Source organism: Adelges cooleyi, unplaced genomic scaffold, assembly GCF_023614345.1.
Source record: "Adelges cooleyi isolate 19-005CV unplaced genomic scaffold, UGA_ACOO_1.1 ACOO_flye_CR_arks_rails_tigmint_CR_PRNA_167, whole genome shotgun sequence".
In the NCBI taxonomy this organism is placed as follows: domain Eukaryota; kingdom Metazoa; phylum Arthropoda; class Insecta; order Hemiptera; family Adelgidae; genus Adelges; species Adelges cooleyi.
This window is the reverse complement of record NW_026095824.1, coordinates 276,436-292,666: the sequence shown is the minus strand read 5'-3', so window position 1 is coordinate 292,666 and position 16,231 is coordinate 276,436. Positions and strand designations below refer to the sequence as shown.

The window sequence follows — 16,231 nt, the reverse complement described above, 5'->3', positions numbered from 1 at the left end:
ATACAGCAGATTTAATATGTAAATGAACTGTATAAATATTTATTATTTTCAGACTTGCCTACATGTGGAAACATTTAAACCCCAGAGCTAAACACAAATATTATGAAATGTCAACAAAAGCTCGCACTAGGTATATCCTACCGGAACATCCTGACTCTTCGGGTATATTTCATATTACTTCATTTATTTAATAATAAAATAATTTTTTTACTAGGCACACAAAAAAACAAGTATTTGTTTTTATACGTTACTCGTTAGTATTACATACAGCTACAATTTACTGAGTTCTGTAAGGTCTATTGCTATTTTTAGTTTTACTTTTCTTAATACAGTTCTAATCAATGAGAATTTAAACTTTATGGATATAATTTTATTAGTTATTACACCTATTGAACAATGTAAGTTGGCAATTGGTATACATTACCTTGCTGATTTATTACTAATGTCAATATTTCTATCAATATATTTTTATAAATTAATCAACTTAAACGACTTTAAAACCCGTTTCATTATGAATCTTTAGTTGATAAAAATGATTAAATATCAGTTTAATATTCTAAAAATATCAAAAATTTAATTAAGTAAAATAGAGATTTAACGAGAAGATGTAAACCGTTACTTAGTATAATCTTTTAAAATATATCTCAAAATGACTAACTTCAAAACTGACTAGACTACTTGACCGGAAACCTTTTTTACGAGTACTTACACACGACACAGTTTCATTGATTTTTAGGCTATAACCGTGCCTTTATAGGGTCTCACCAATCTTACACCCCACAGGAGTTATCATGCATGATACCTAGTATGAAAAGATACAAATATTTTTAGAAATATGTTTAAAGCGTAATAACAAAAACAACAAGTGTTTGAAAATAAACAAATTAGCGAAAGGTGTATTGGAGATTTCAATTTTCAGTGGTATGACTGATTAGTAAACTAGTAATGTTTATTTTGATACTCACCATTATGAAATATATAGCGTGTTAAGGTAAAAATTCACATATTTGTCTTATATTTGTTGATGTTCATGGACGGTGAAAAGTTTTGAATATTTATAAACATACAGAAAACATTAATTCTTTAACTTTAGATGCAGGAAGTATAAGAATTTTTCATAAATCTCAGAGAATTTCAAATTCAAATGCGTGACAAATATGAAGACCACAATTTTGTAAAACTGTGCTTATATAGGCAAGGGGAACAGTCTTCTTAGATCTTGGCCGATTTTCCCCAAACGTAATGTGGCTCACGTAAATTATATTATTCTTAAATTATTGTCATCAAACAGGGCGCCACATATAGTCGAGTAAAATAAAGGGACTGTAATAATACACATAGTTACTGGTTTGACTATATTAGTCACTGAAGGTTTTTCTAAGCAGACGACTATCCAAAGAAATAGTTATCTCCTCCGAGTATCTACAGCATAATAATATACTATTTTTTGCTGTGGAGTGTAGCTCTTAGTTTACCATTTTGACTTTTTTTATTCACGTTGAAATTTGATAGTGGTGGTGTAATAAATCGTTATAAATCAAATAGTAATAATTTAGAAAGTTAAATTAATAGAAACGCAAGTATACTCCTTGTGTGAATACATGTACTATAAAAATTGAATTGAAACATAGAAAAATTGATGTTAACAAAAAATAATAGTATTCATTTCAGGAACTTAACATTTAAAAAATAAAAGCTACATTAAATAATACTGATTTCAGTTTAATCTAATGACATTTTAAACTCGGTTATTTGTGTATGTAGTTACAACTTTTTGTGTTGTATTTTCATAGTTTAATCAAATCATTAAAATTTAAATATTACATGTCATAAATCATACTACAAGAAAGCATATTTGATATCAACTTTATGCTAGCTATATGTTATCATGGTATAGTAATTACTATATTTTATTTTGTTTACTCATTGGTGTAGCATATTTTATGTGTGGTATCATTTTTTATTTTTTATAACTGTTGTAAACTGACCATTATAAGGTGACTATTGTAAGTATTATTAAGTCGCAATAACTACCAATTCGAACCAGCTGCGTAATATACAATACAAGATGATATTTAAATAAATTACAAATACTTGTTTGTGTTGTTTACAAACACTAAGACCTGGCTAACCTGGCTATTTTTATTATTACATATATATATATATATATATATAATAGGGACGTATTTATTATTCGTTAACATAATATTATGCAGTGTTTACAAAAGTTTGATGCGTTGACCAGGGGCAAACGAATTAATAGCCAAGCATTCCTCTTTACAAAATCAATGAATAGGTTACATACACATACAGCAAAATGTATACTGTAATTTATTTGTTTTACGTTGAACCGTCACAACAATTTCTGAACTGATCTGGTTATATTGGGTGGCAAAAAAGTTTGTTAGAAGTTTAACGGCCCTTCAAATATTCAATAATCTATTAACCATCAAACAACGACTATGGCAGAATTTTTAACCGCAATGCAATTTTAATTATATCAACTCATTGTACGGCCCTGCATTATTGTGTAGTTTTGGTACTCGTGTTGTTTTCGTCAACCAGTCTTTGTTTGACTACTCGTCGCCCACACGAGTCATAGGGAGGATGAGGGGCGAAAACATTGATTTCCAAAGCCTCTCTCGAGTTCAATGTAACGACGAAACGCCGGACCGGATTGAATTTTCCACCTTGGTCATCTCTCATTTATTCAGGCTCTTCGAAAAATCATTTTTAAAAATACCACTCACTTCATTTACTTGGGCCCATGCACCCGGCTTTTAGCGGCTCTGACTTTATCGCAAAGGTCGGTCGAGCATTGGACAGGAGGGGAACCTTATTTTCTCTCTCGCACTCCTCTTATACCCGTTGCCGCACACCTCCTTTACGTTTAAGTATAGTATAGAACCAAAAGGACAACAGAGGTGAACAGGGCCAACAGCCGCGGGTCACCTCCCCTCTTTTTTCCCCGTCGGCCGCGAAACCCTTTGGGAGAGGTGCCACCGTCGCTGCTATCCACATGCGTCCAAAACACACACACACACATAACCTAACGCCAAAAATCCATACGGTATGTATAGCCCGCGCCTATGTGTATGGGTATATATTATGGTATGTATATAGACCCACCGCCACCGACCCGTGTTGGGTATGCGGAACAACGGTGTCGACGGCGCCGCGGCGCCGTGCGGTCGAAAACCGATGGATTGGCCACGGCGGCAACGGTAGCGTACGCAACGAAGGTATTGATTCCCACGGCGGCGCGCGCGGACACCACCGCTTGGTCCGCCGCTCGCGCCTGTGTTTGCCGCCGGCGTCTGTGGCTGTGGCAGCCGCCACCGAACGCGTTTCGACTCCTCTCTGCCGCGCCGTGCTGCCTCCGCCTACTCATTGAGTGCGTTGTATCCGTTATTGTGTTACGTACGCGCCGCCGCAAAAAACGTCGGCTAAAAAGGCTTTTGGGGAGGGGTTAGTGTTTGTGTGCGAACCGTTTTCCTCCCCTCCATTCTTCACCGCCTTCCCCTCGTCGGCGTTCGATCCACGCGCGCAAACGCCGCAACGATACCGGCGACCACCAGCACGTGCGCGCGAAAGCTCAATACGCCACTGGCCATCGAAGACGTCACTGTACACCTGTACACCTTCGCAGGCACTAATACCGTATTGAGCTTTTGACTGCGATCTCCTATTCTCAAAAACGTTTGTCTGGATCATCAAGGGTTTCCATACGGCTGTCCTTCTTGCGCTACGCACAGGAAAGTGGTCGACGAGTTCGCTTGATGCTCAGCACCTAGCTGCACCATAGGAAGGTGATATTATACATTGTTTAAATAATATATGAATACTCGTTAGATTTCTATCAAGTGTAAAATAAATATCAAAAATAAAACACAATTAATTAGGCTTTGCCATTTATTTAGGAGCAACCCAGAAACTTTATTATTATATTAATAAACGAAATTTCTTGTAGAAACAATAGTAAACATCATACACCGATTTAACTGGATTGTTATCACAATATACAAGATAATTATTAAAATGAATATTTTTAAATATATAGTTTAGCATTCGATTAACCTAAGTTTGCATCAACACAGAAGGGAATAATGGAAAGATATTATGCCCTTACGAAAAATGTTTTATCAAACTATCTTTTAGTTTTCGCTATATTTTCTATAGACGAATTTAAAAATAAAAAATATCTATGAACGCATTATGGTCAACTATCGTATGAATAAAGTAAATAAGGCAGTTAAAAAGTCGTGGTATGCTCTGCCGTTTAAGCATAGACACACTAGAACAGTTTATCCAAACCGGTCGACCGGTATTGGTTTATCCCGCCTACCAAGGGAATTTTACCGCCAAACTAATTTATTTATGGAATCGTATAATATGTTCTTAGTGTATAGTTCAAAAAAAATATCTTATAGCAAATACGGATTGTTTTTTAATGATTGTGATGCGTAACGTGTTTTTTTTTGGCAAATGCTAACATTTTTAGCTTGATGTTTTTTCTGTATATGTTTTTGTTTGTAAGAATGTTTAATATTATTAAATTTTTAAATAGTTAGAACAGAAACATAGGGCAAATTATTGCCATAACTAAAAATTAATAACCTCCATCTTTAAATAATAATTTTTAAAATAATTTTTTTTACATACAAATTATGAAGCATTTGAAAAAAATAGTTCACAGTTAATGTTAGAGTTCTACTTTCGATATATCAATGAAAAAACTTACTAATACAAAAAACGACTACATTTTTTCTGCTAGCGTTAATTTTTTTATTTTAACAATTATCAACGATTTCCTAAATAGTAAAAAAATATATTTATAACTGTGTGAACTATACAATATAATACTACCACTTGCTTGGCTATCTAACAAAACAAAACAAACTTGTTTCGTCTCTCTACTTGAAAACATTTCATAGCTACATTCGACGATCATTTAATAATTTCTAAAGTAAGAGTAGTTATTCCAACGATGTTTAATTTTAATATTAAAAAAAAAAATCAAACGACCTATTGGTAATATTCGTCAGCAGATAGAATTCGGGTCAAGTATATAATAAATACTAATATTCTACCTCTGCGTATGCCGGCTGTAGTGGAACGATTAAGTTCCAGCTGTGTTTTAAATGGTAAAATATCTGTCGAACAGTAAACCACCGATGGATTTAGTTTAAGCGCATTCAAAACCAGTTTTAACGCGATCTTCTATTTTTTTATTTAAATAATATGTCCATGTACTCGTAATTTTTTCTCAGAAAATGAACGGAAGTCGGTCAAGTCAACAGTGTGCCATAATACAGACGTTCCGGATAAACGTTTCAAGTCCAGCGGTTCTAAATTAATCGGTAAACTGGTCAACGTTAAGTTTTTGAAAACATGCAACAAGACCATCATAACGCCACTGGTAAGTGACACAATACATATTATAGTAACAATATTAAGGTGTATCATGTTCGCACAATAATACAGCCGTTAAGCGGACCGCTTCGTCCTCATCCTGTGTATTATTATAGTTACCCCTGTTATATGGGCATATGCTATATATTATGTGTATATTATATGTGTGCACGCGTTAAGATCAATATCGGCCGGGTCGGTTTGGGACAGATTTCTTTTTGGACGCGTGCAAAAGACCTAATGTAGAGTATAATAATATTGTGTTTACAACTTTGTACGTTTCTTATGCCAGTTTGTTTGATAACACCGGCGAAACTCGGTCATGCGATTAGATTAGACTCGTGCACAATAGTCAATAATAAATAATAATATTCAAGGATTTGTCGTGTACCTCATAATATTGTTATATATACCTGGTAATAATGGCAACTACACATTTCGTTTAATTACCTACGATTTTCTACAGTTAAACGTTGAAGAATTCGAACCTCAATCGTTTTCCAGAAACAAAATCTGCATTTGTTTTCCAGCCGATTATTGTGTATAATTCAATAGTATATTTTGTAGTCCATGAGCCGTATCAAATATATTGGTAACCGAGTTTAATACAATAAGCATTACCGTCTTTGGCCTGGCAGCTTGTGTTGACATAAAACAAATACACCCGATATAATTTTCTTTTTCGATTTCCTTGTAAATAATTCGGTGCTAAAACCACTCGGGATTATTATTTATTTACACGAAATATAGTTCAAACGTTTTAAGTTTTGCTTAAATACTGCGGTATAGCTTACTCTACCCGGAATGTGCGGAGTAAGTGCGTTTTCGCTTTTGTTTAGTTCGGCACAACTATTTACGACCGCAGTAGCATAGTCAACGTGCATACTTGTCGTTATTCGAATAACTTTGGGAAATGAACCTAACCTGACGCTGCAAGGCGCGGAATACAAATCGATATTATAGCATTTTGAGTGTAATGTTATGTTATTGAAGACTATTCATTTTGGCCGGCTTAATGTCGACTGGCGGGGTGCGACTTTTGCCGGGACGGCGAAGGGTAATGTACATTCGAATCAACAGGTCGCTACCACCGCACTGTTACTATGGGATGGCAAAGACGACCACACGCGCACTGAATACCGATCGGTCCTTCTACGCCTTATGGCCGTATGTCCTACCCCGAATCGCCAAAGAGACGGGTTGTGTTTTTTCATAAATACAATGTACATTGTATATATATATTATATATAGATATTATTTGATCCCTCCGAGTAGCGCCGCAGACGGCGGTGGACAACAGGTATTTGTCACGTCTACGTTAAAAACAAAAAATGTATAAATAAAAACTAAAGAGAAAACTGTGTTTTACGTTTAATCGACTGCCGTTTGTACTACATTGCATGCCGATAACAACCAACGCTATTCGATACATGATAGGTATACTATGTATAATATTATAATACGATTAACGTAAATCCACTTATGCGTCCATTATAAAAACTATACCGGCAAGACTCAATCGACTAATTCCCGAATTAAACTATATAAAAACTTCATGATAGTAATCGTTGTCCAGGGTCGGACATTGACCGTGCAAATATTTGCCATCGCGCAGTTATAACTTTAGGGTTTAATATCCATAAAACAGCGATGGCGATCAATTTATTTCCGATACGCTTTTTTTTTTTTTTTGTTCGCCAAAAACAATAATAGTCAGTTTGAATTGCATACATTTCCGCACAAGCCAAATTAATGTGTTGTAACGATAACTATTAAATACAAAAGCGGAATTCGAAGTATTCCACTTTTTAGACACTTTTTCATCATTATTATTATTATTATTATTGTTGTTATTATTTAGCATTTGTTTACGATCCTGCAAACCATAACAAAAGTACAAAACTTCAGTACATTAAAACTAATGTTTATTTTCCGCGTCTCCGGACCGTCTGCGAATAACGTCACATAACCGTTACAATAACAATCGGAGGACCGGACTGTCATTTAGACAGCATCTCTTCGTTGACATGTCAAAAAACTATTGTATCTAATCGTCCAATCTACTGTTTACGGAACAAGGATGTATTATTATTATTATTTACACAGGACACTGTTCACTCTTTCGGAAATCAGAAGTACCTACTTTAAAACAATTTTCTCTAACCTAAACGTCGATGTCACTGTAATAGTTAGTTTTTTTTATAATGCAATTTACGCTATAGGATGTTTCTTTCATGCTATTAAAGATGTACGTATTCGATATTTTGTACACAATCTCTACCCGTCGCAGCACTAACACAAAAAGTCCTTTAAGAATATTGAATTTTAATCAACGTTCTATTTATGTACCACACTCCGTTGAATTAATTTTAAATTATTATTCGACGACGACACGTATTATTCTAGACTAGTAGACGTTCTATATTAGATCTTCTGTCGTAAATCATTGTGTAATTAGATTTTTGAAATTTAAAGCCTATACGAGCGGAATAAAATTCAATTAGACATTTTAATACTATTAAAGAAGGAGTATAATGTTGTTAAAGAAGTTCATTGGAAAAACAAATTAAAGCAGTGATTCAATCAAGTCGGCGTCTTTCGTGAAAACTGCTGTGTTCAGTAAAAATATTGAAGTAAATAAACCCAAATTAGAGTTATTTAAAATAAATGAAACTCACAATATGGTGCTAATATACAAAATGTATTATAACCAAGTGCGTAGCTATGATTTATTTTTGGCAGAGTGGATTAAGAATATACACAGAAATTATATTTTATTTTTATTATCAGGATATTAAGCCAGTATTTAGGGAATTTCAGTGGAGAGATGTCCTGAGCTCTGTTGACTTCATCATCCAATTCTACATTATTCGTAGTATAACACCATTACTTTACAAATATTTGATTAGTTACAAAAATACAACATTTATTGGACACAAGGAATAACAAATTATTTATTTATTTTAAAACTGAACTTTATAACCAACGCTGAATACAAATTGATAACTTCAGTCGTTTGTTTATGCTAAAATTTGCAGTATAAATGTTTTTATCGCTAACTAAAATCAAATCAAATACTAGTAGTTCTCATATCTCACTAGCTAAAATGTTGAACTAAAATTTTAACTAATTCATAATCGTGTTTGTCAAAAAAATATTATTTTTAATTTGAAACATAAATACATAATTACATTTAATATACATAAATGTTGACGTTTATTTAAACAATTGAGGTACCTAAAAGTGTCTATTTGGAATGTAAGTGGTGTGCAGCTTACTTTATTGATTTAGGTTTATTCCAATATTTGTTTTCCTTCTTGACGGTGTACCCTTTAACTAATTATAATCCACCGCAAATTCCAAACTTCATATTTATAATATATCAAAGCGTTTCGATAAAAACGTATCGTTTATTTTCATTTGTTGAAAAGTTTTTGCACAGTTAATTTTAACTTATAATCGAAATGATGAGATACATTATATATATATATATATATAATTAATATTATAATATAATTATTAATTATATTTATAATTCATTAATTTATAGACGTATAACCGTGTACGGTAATAGTATAGTTAACTTTTTTTTTTTTTTAATTCTTCTTAAATGTTGGTTTTGATAGCACGTGTGTAAACAATATAACGGCATTAATATATTTTGCAATTATAATTTAATTACCGCAAATGGATTTAGCCGTCTTTTGTGCCCTTCTGCTTGGTCAGTTCCCCTAATCAGATAAAAAAAATATTTTTCGTGTACCTATTTTGCCTATACAAAACGCCGTGTTATCGATTCGAAACGCTGCTATGCAAAAATACTAACTACAGCTTTAATTAAAAATAAGAAACATTACGCAACCATCCGTGGAATGACGATGGAAATATTCTCGATACTACCACATTGCCTAGGCTATGGTTTAAAGGAGTGGGGGTAACACTTATATCGACTAAATACACACAAACGACTAGCGTGAAGAGTGATATTGGAGGAGGAGAGCGGGTCGAACAGAAGAATCCTTACAGGTGCTTGTTATGTAGTCTCTTGCATGGCCACATATATATTATATATATATACTGTACCGGTGACGAGGGTAGAGGAGAGAGTGAGTTTGAGCAGAATAAGGGGAAGTCAACAACGGGAAAGGGCACGTAGGAGAGGAGGTTTACTGACCCACGGCATCGTATTGATCACCGCCCCCTCAGTGTGCGGCCACCAACCCTGAGGGGTGGTAGTGGAGACGATGGTAGTGGTGGTAGTTGTGGTGGTGGTGGTGGTGATCTCCCTTATCATCGACACGAGTGGTCGCACGTCAACGTGTATTGATCCCCCACTCCTTGAGCGCCCCTTTACCCTTTTCTTCTCTTCTATAACGGTACATACACTATATAATATATATATATATATATATATATATGCGGTCATGTATATACACAGTAAAGCCGTACAATGTTATACATTATGTTCAGCACGAATAGTCGACATCGATCGAAACGCGATTCTACATATACACGATGCGTACACGCTACTAGGAAATGAAGGAGGGAGAGGAGATATAATTTTATACATTAGTTAATTATTTTTTTAAATTTTAATTCATTGGTCTGAGCTATGTACCGAGAAAAGTAAAAAAATAACAAAATCGGTTGTCCCTATATATATACATATATTATAACAAATATTTTAACAAAAATGTTCTAGTAAAAATTAACAGTTTTGATCTATTTATAATATCAATTACATTTTTTTATAGATGCTTAAAACTTTTTAAAATGTCAACCCTTAACTTTTATCTACATCATATACACAAAGTATCCGTCGAAGGATTTGCCAAACAAATCTGATGTTAAACATAGCAATTAAAAAAATAATACTATGGTTATACTATATTATTAGTAGGTATCGATGATTATACCTTTTCGCTTTTTCAGTTCCGCCTTTAAACTAAATCAATATGCATAAATAATAATGTTTTGGATATAAAGTTTGAAAACGTTCGTGATGTGTCTTACGTTATTTTTTTATTTGTTAAACATATAAATTTTAAATGTAGGTAGGTAGCTGGTCGTTAAAGTTTCCCAGTTGGCCATCTACAGCCGTCATCAGTTAGCTAACTGTCTTGAGTGGGTACTACTGTGATTGGCTTGCAATAAGATTTAAGAGTATATTTTACTAGATTTTTATAATTCTCATGAATGTCTTTCGAGGAATGGTGATAGACATAAATCTCGATGATTTTACAAACTACAATAAGTTATAGATGAGACCAATGAAAACTAATTAAGAATCAAATATTTTATTTGTTCTTAATACTATAAAAAATACATATATAATTTATTTTGTATTGTTCCTAAATAAAAGTAATTATAAATATCATACCACATGTTACTCATAGTAAGCGCAGGAGTATTTGATTTTTTACTTTCAAGTAAACAATATCTAAAATTAAAAAAAACTTTTTAAACAAAGAAATTATTACTAGGCTTATATCTAATTTAAAATATAAAACAATACGATTTATTTAGTTCCTAAAGAATATCACCAAGTGTGTCTTTTAATGAATGTATGAATGCAACATTATAATAATTAATCTAAAATTGTAATTGATATTTGTTTAACTAAAAACAACCTTCCTTAACAATAGCAATAGCAAACCGGGTTCTACTCAGATATAGGTTTTTTTTATATCGAACTATTAACTAATGAGGAGGAACTGTTGGTCCCCTAAGAACCCCTTTAATAACATTAAACATGTACACAATATAAATAACTGCTTTAAACAATTATTTAATATACAAATTTCATTCGTTTATTTTATATATGTCTTGTAGATGTGAAACATTTAACGTGTAGGTACCAAAATACCGTAGTGTAACCGCTGACAACAATCAAATTCTATAATTGTTCAATTAATCCATAATTTACTCACCGCTATTTCGGTATTATTCGATACATACTGAAACGTTGTAGGCATACCAGTTTGACATTTGTCACACTTATACTAGTGATTATTGATTAAATTTAATAAAGCTGTTCACGCATATAAACGTTACGCCACGCTGACGTTCCTCCCCTAAGGACTTGCTACACTTTTGTCTGGAACAGGAAACATATGTGTAATATGGTATTATATAATAATTAATATATGTCTAATGATATATTATATTATATTTGTTCCTAATGTTTTGACTAGTTATATAAAATTAAGAATAATACCACATTATCATAATAATATCATATAATATATGTATATATACAATACCTACTACCATACAGCACAAAAATAATTCTTATTTTTATTTTAAATTTATTTGTTTTGTTTTTATGCTGGATCCCGCAAGATATATTTTTTTAGTAAAAATGTTTTAAACATATTATTCACGCTATAGAATTCGTAGTTTTTTATTAAATGCTTTGTTGAATGGGAACATAAGCGGAAATTAATTTATTTTTTATTATTATTATCTACCCTTCAAGTAATTTATCAAAGCAGCTTTGTTTTAAAGGATTTACTCTCACTGATGATTGTTTTGAAAAAGTTACATTTAACATTTTTAGAACGTAAAGCAATTGTTTAAATGTTTTATTTCATTCAAATGTTTAATTTCGAAGCAGTTTCAAGGAGATTTGGTTTTAATTTTTTTTATGTTTGATCACGAGATAAAATTTTTTTCTTTTTGAAACCGCTGATATAATTAATCATACAGTTAACTTACTATTCTATGTTATTATTAAGTAGTATATCTTGTTTTATAAAATTAAGTCAATTTATACGGAATTTAATAATATATTCAGTTTAGGTTACAAGCCAGGCTTTTACGTTTGTTTGTCAATTATCAAAAAATCAATATATTTTTTTAAAGTAGTTCATACCAAAAATAATACGTTTAACTCAAATTTATTCATAACATGTAAATATTTTTCAACGCTATTCATTTAGCAACTATAACCTAACCTTTTAATAATGACCAACCAACTGTGTTAAATTCTACTTACTTGATTTTTTTTTAATACAAATAAAATATGATTTGCTAAATGACATTAAAAACTAATGAATGGTTTAAGTTTAAAATATTTTAATTTAAAAAAAAAACAAAATGCTACTCCTATCAGGTCACGTTTATTATAATGCGTAACACTTCCAGCGCGACAAAGAAAAACAGAAGAATACCCTATTGTGACGGCCAACACGTTTTTAAAGGTTATTACACAATATTGTTTTATCATTTAACTCTTATATATATATATATATATATGTATGGTATATAATAATATCTGGTGTGGCGATAACGAAACCATCGTAATTTTATATGTACATTCTATAATTATTAAATCTAATACGCTTATATTATATGATTTTTTTCATTTATAATATATCTACACTAAAGCGTTTTTAATGATAAAATGTTTTTATCTTATCTCGCGCCAAGTTCACCTTCGTTCTGCAATCACTCAGACTGTCTCTCTCTTTCCCGTGCGTCATCCTCGGTCGTAGGACGTTACACTTCTTCCTTTTTCTTTTTTTTTTAACGCCATTACAATAACATTTCAATCATGAACCACGTGATGGTTAAGTCCGTTATCGTCCGTACACGTTTTTGCAAAGGCAAACATTCGCCAAAGTCGGACCGCGCAAAAATGGGTAGACATAGGTCATCGTTCACCGGTCGAACGCACGCGGTGTAAAAATGGAAAGCGGCAACCTCTTTTAAGTTATTCAATAAATAAAACGGTAGCTGATCCAACACGAGTGTATTTCAAAGGGGAAATGGTAGGTCATTGTCCGTCGGCATGCGAACAATTACAATTTTATCGTTTTTACTTAATCTATGCGGAGTACAAAAAAAGAGAAAATTTAATGCCATCACAATAACTTTAGTCTGGACGGGAACAAATTTCCTTTAAAACTTCGTCCCTTTCGAATCCGACCGAGTCTAACGCTGCTGAAGCTAGTGTAACTTACTTATTTTCAAGACTAAACCGTTTAATTTGTTGTCGATTCAAACTACCATTTTATAAATAATATATGGATTATGTCGATAACAATTTTCATCTATAGACGAACCGAATTTTGTATTTTGGTGTAAAAGACTGTTTATTATTATTTGATCGTACGCTACACGCCCGTGAAAGCGACAAACCCGCTTCTGCAGTATTAGTATATTATAATATAGTCGTCACAGACCGAGCCGGGCACACCCACCTGCAGTTCACAAGCTATCGCATCTCCGGAGCACCGCTGCAACACGCACCTAATGTGTGTATACTGTATATATTTCTAATAAAAAGAAAAGAAAAAAAAAACTAAAACATAATAAGTCTATTGTCGCGGTCGACTTTCGACGAACGTCGCCGTCTCACGTGATTTTACCGGAGGGGATTTCTGTAAAAAAAAAAAAAAAAATGAAACAGATCCTTATACATTTTTATTGTGTGCTCGCAGACTCGTTACCGTGGAAAGTACGGGCCATTGTTTGTACGAGACTAATAATATTATGTGTCCATAGTCCGGAATGTTCGAAAAATGCCTAGTATGATATATTTTCATTTTTAATTCCTTCATTGTAGCCTACGATAGAGTAGGCTTACTACTCGGTCGGCGAAATAATAAATTAGGTACACATAAAATAAACTTCGAACGGTGGGGTAGAAACAGACGCCGTCTTAAAGTTTAAAGGTTCCTTTGAAAGTGTAATTTGTATTAAAGATATATATTTACTTAAACTTGAAAATAAATATTATTCTTGTTACGCACAACATAATATAAGTAAAACAAATTGAAAAATATTACAACAGACAAACGGTAGAGGTGCGAAAAACTTAAATGTAATAATAACTATTAACGTCGTTTCAGACACAACGTCGTAACATTTAATCATATATTATTATACATGCTATACTCTTGTACTCTCTCTACAATGTGAACGCGCTCGATAATAGATAACTATACTGAAATTCAAAACGGAAAAATATTTTTAAATACATACGTCACGGGCAATTTTAATAAGCGTCGCATAATGAATGTATAAAATTATGTAAATTTGAAGGGTAAACAATGCGCTCGCATAATAACAGCCATAAGTTGTTAATACAGCCGTTACACGTGTATCGCGATTTTTAACCCCGCCGTTTCCCGTTTACATGTAAATTGGACATATATATTAATATTACCATCAACCGGTCCCATCATGCGTTTGGCACTGCGCTCCTATAACAAATATTTTAATTATTCTACGCTTTATATTAGTATTTAGCAGAAGCTTCTTGGCCATTTACAGTTTATGGGAGCGAGCAGAAACAATTCCCCCCGTCAATCAGCGTTACCTAATCGCAAAAAAAACATAGTTTAATTTATAAATACATCAAGTTGCATTAAAATGTAACTGTATAGGTATGGATGCAACAGAATTCGGTAACAACCATAACCGGAACTTGCCGGAACTTGAGACACATCATGTGCATTTTTGGACTGGTGTGTCGTTTTTTATTGGCTTGTATCTCTTAAGAGTTGGTCAGGAGGTGGAGGGTCTCTGGTATCTGAAGTTATCACGCGTTATTTGGATACAAGTGGCACATATGAACTGCACGCGGTTTTCACGTTTAAACGATTTGAGTGTGTGCTGTATGCATATGCACGCGTTCAAATCGTTCTCCAACACACGTCGGCTGTCGAGTGCCGTTGCCCGTCGATTTCCTTCAGCATAGACTTTTTCTGGAACGTGTCATCGTGTAGAGCTGTCCGTGCACTACACCTAAATTATATAAGTGTACATGTACTTGTCTCGTTGTCGCGATATCGCCAAGTAAACTGAAATATTCATGGGCTGCTCTTAACTATACAATAATAATAATAATATTATGCTAAACGCGCGTTTATAAATACAACAATGTACAAAAAAAACGCACGGCTCCCCTCTCCCGAGAGACGACATAAAAAAAAGGTCTCGAAACCCACATTATACCTACACGGCAGCCGAAACGACTGAATATACATACTCGTATATATATATATATATATATATATATATGTTACAAGTCGGTCTTAAAGGGTTACTCGGAGCGCTTTCCCGTAAGAGGATAATAATATTGTGATGGCGCCATCAATGTTTTAGGTACTATACACAATATTGGTATAATAACGCGACACGGTATTGCCCAACGCGCTTGACGTATAAACACTTTTTTTATTTTAAATAGGTTTGTGCGTTTATATTTCGTTTACCGCATAAATGTTTATTGTTATTATACCTATTATGCACAAACAAATATGTTTTACGATTCTTATTGGTCGACCTCGGTTCCGGGTTCGGTTCTGAAAAAAAAAAACAATAATATTATAATATATACTTGAAGAGTTGACGACTTGACGGTTAATGACGATAATAATATTATAATTATTATTTTTGGTGTAGGGTGTCGATGTAAATCGAGCAATATTACAATATCGGTGGAGTTTTTCGAAATTCGTTTTACTGTAAAAAACAAAAATGGGACGGCGATAAATTTTAAGTACGAAAAAGAGAGCCGTTAAACACGCCGGCTAGAACGAAGTAAAAAAAAAACAATATAATATAAAAAAAAAACAATAACGTCGCCGCTTTCTGTCTAGAATATTGCTCTTCCTCCTATAATAATATGTATGTTCGTGTGTCAAACAGAAACATCCGGTAAAAACGATGCGATAAAAAGGGCTAGCGCCCAGGAAAGTAGTGCGAGAGAAAGTACACGAGTACGACTGCTCGAGAGTTATCAGGAACAAATTACAATATCCGAGATAAGGCTCTTTTGTGTTTTGAAATGTTTGCTCAAGTTTATTTT

At 33.1% G+C, this 16,231-nt stretch overlaps 1 protein-coding gene across 1 annotated transcript in view; it reads left to right on the top strand.

Moving 5' to 3' along the window:
* The first annotated feature begins 3,615 nt into the window (after positions 1–3,615).
* LOC126832800 (GATA zinc finger domain-containing protein 10-like) overlaps positions 3,616–16,231 on the top strand; it is a 33,916-nt gene continuing 21,300 nt past the window's right edge. Inside the window, exons 1-2 of the mRNA XM_050563755.1 lie at positions 3,616–3,809; positions 5,271–5,419. The gene's annotated coding sequence lies outside the window, so the exon portion shown is untranslated. The remainder of the gene's footprint in view (positions 3,810–5,270; positions 5,420–16,231) is intronic.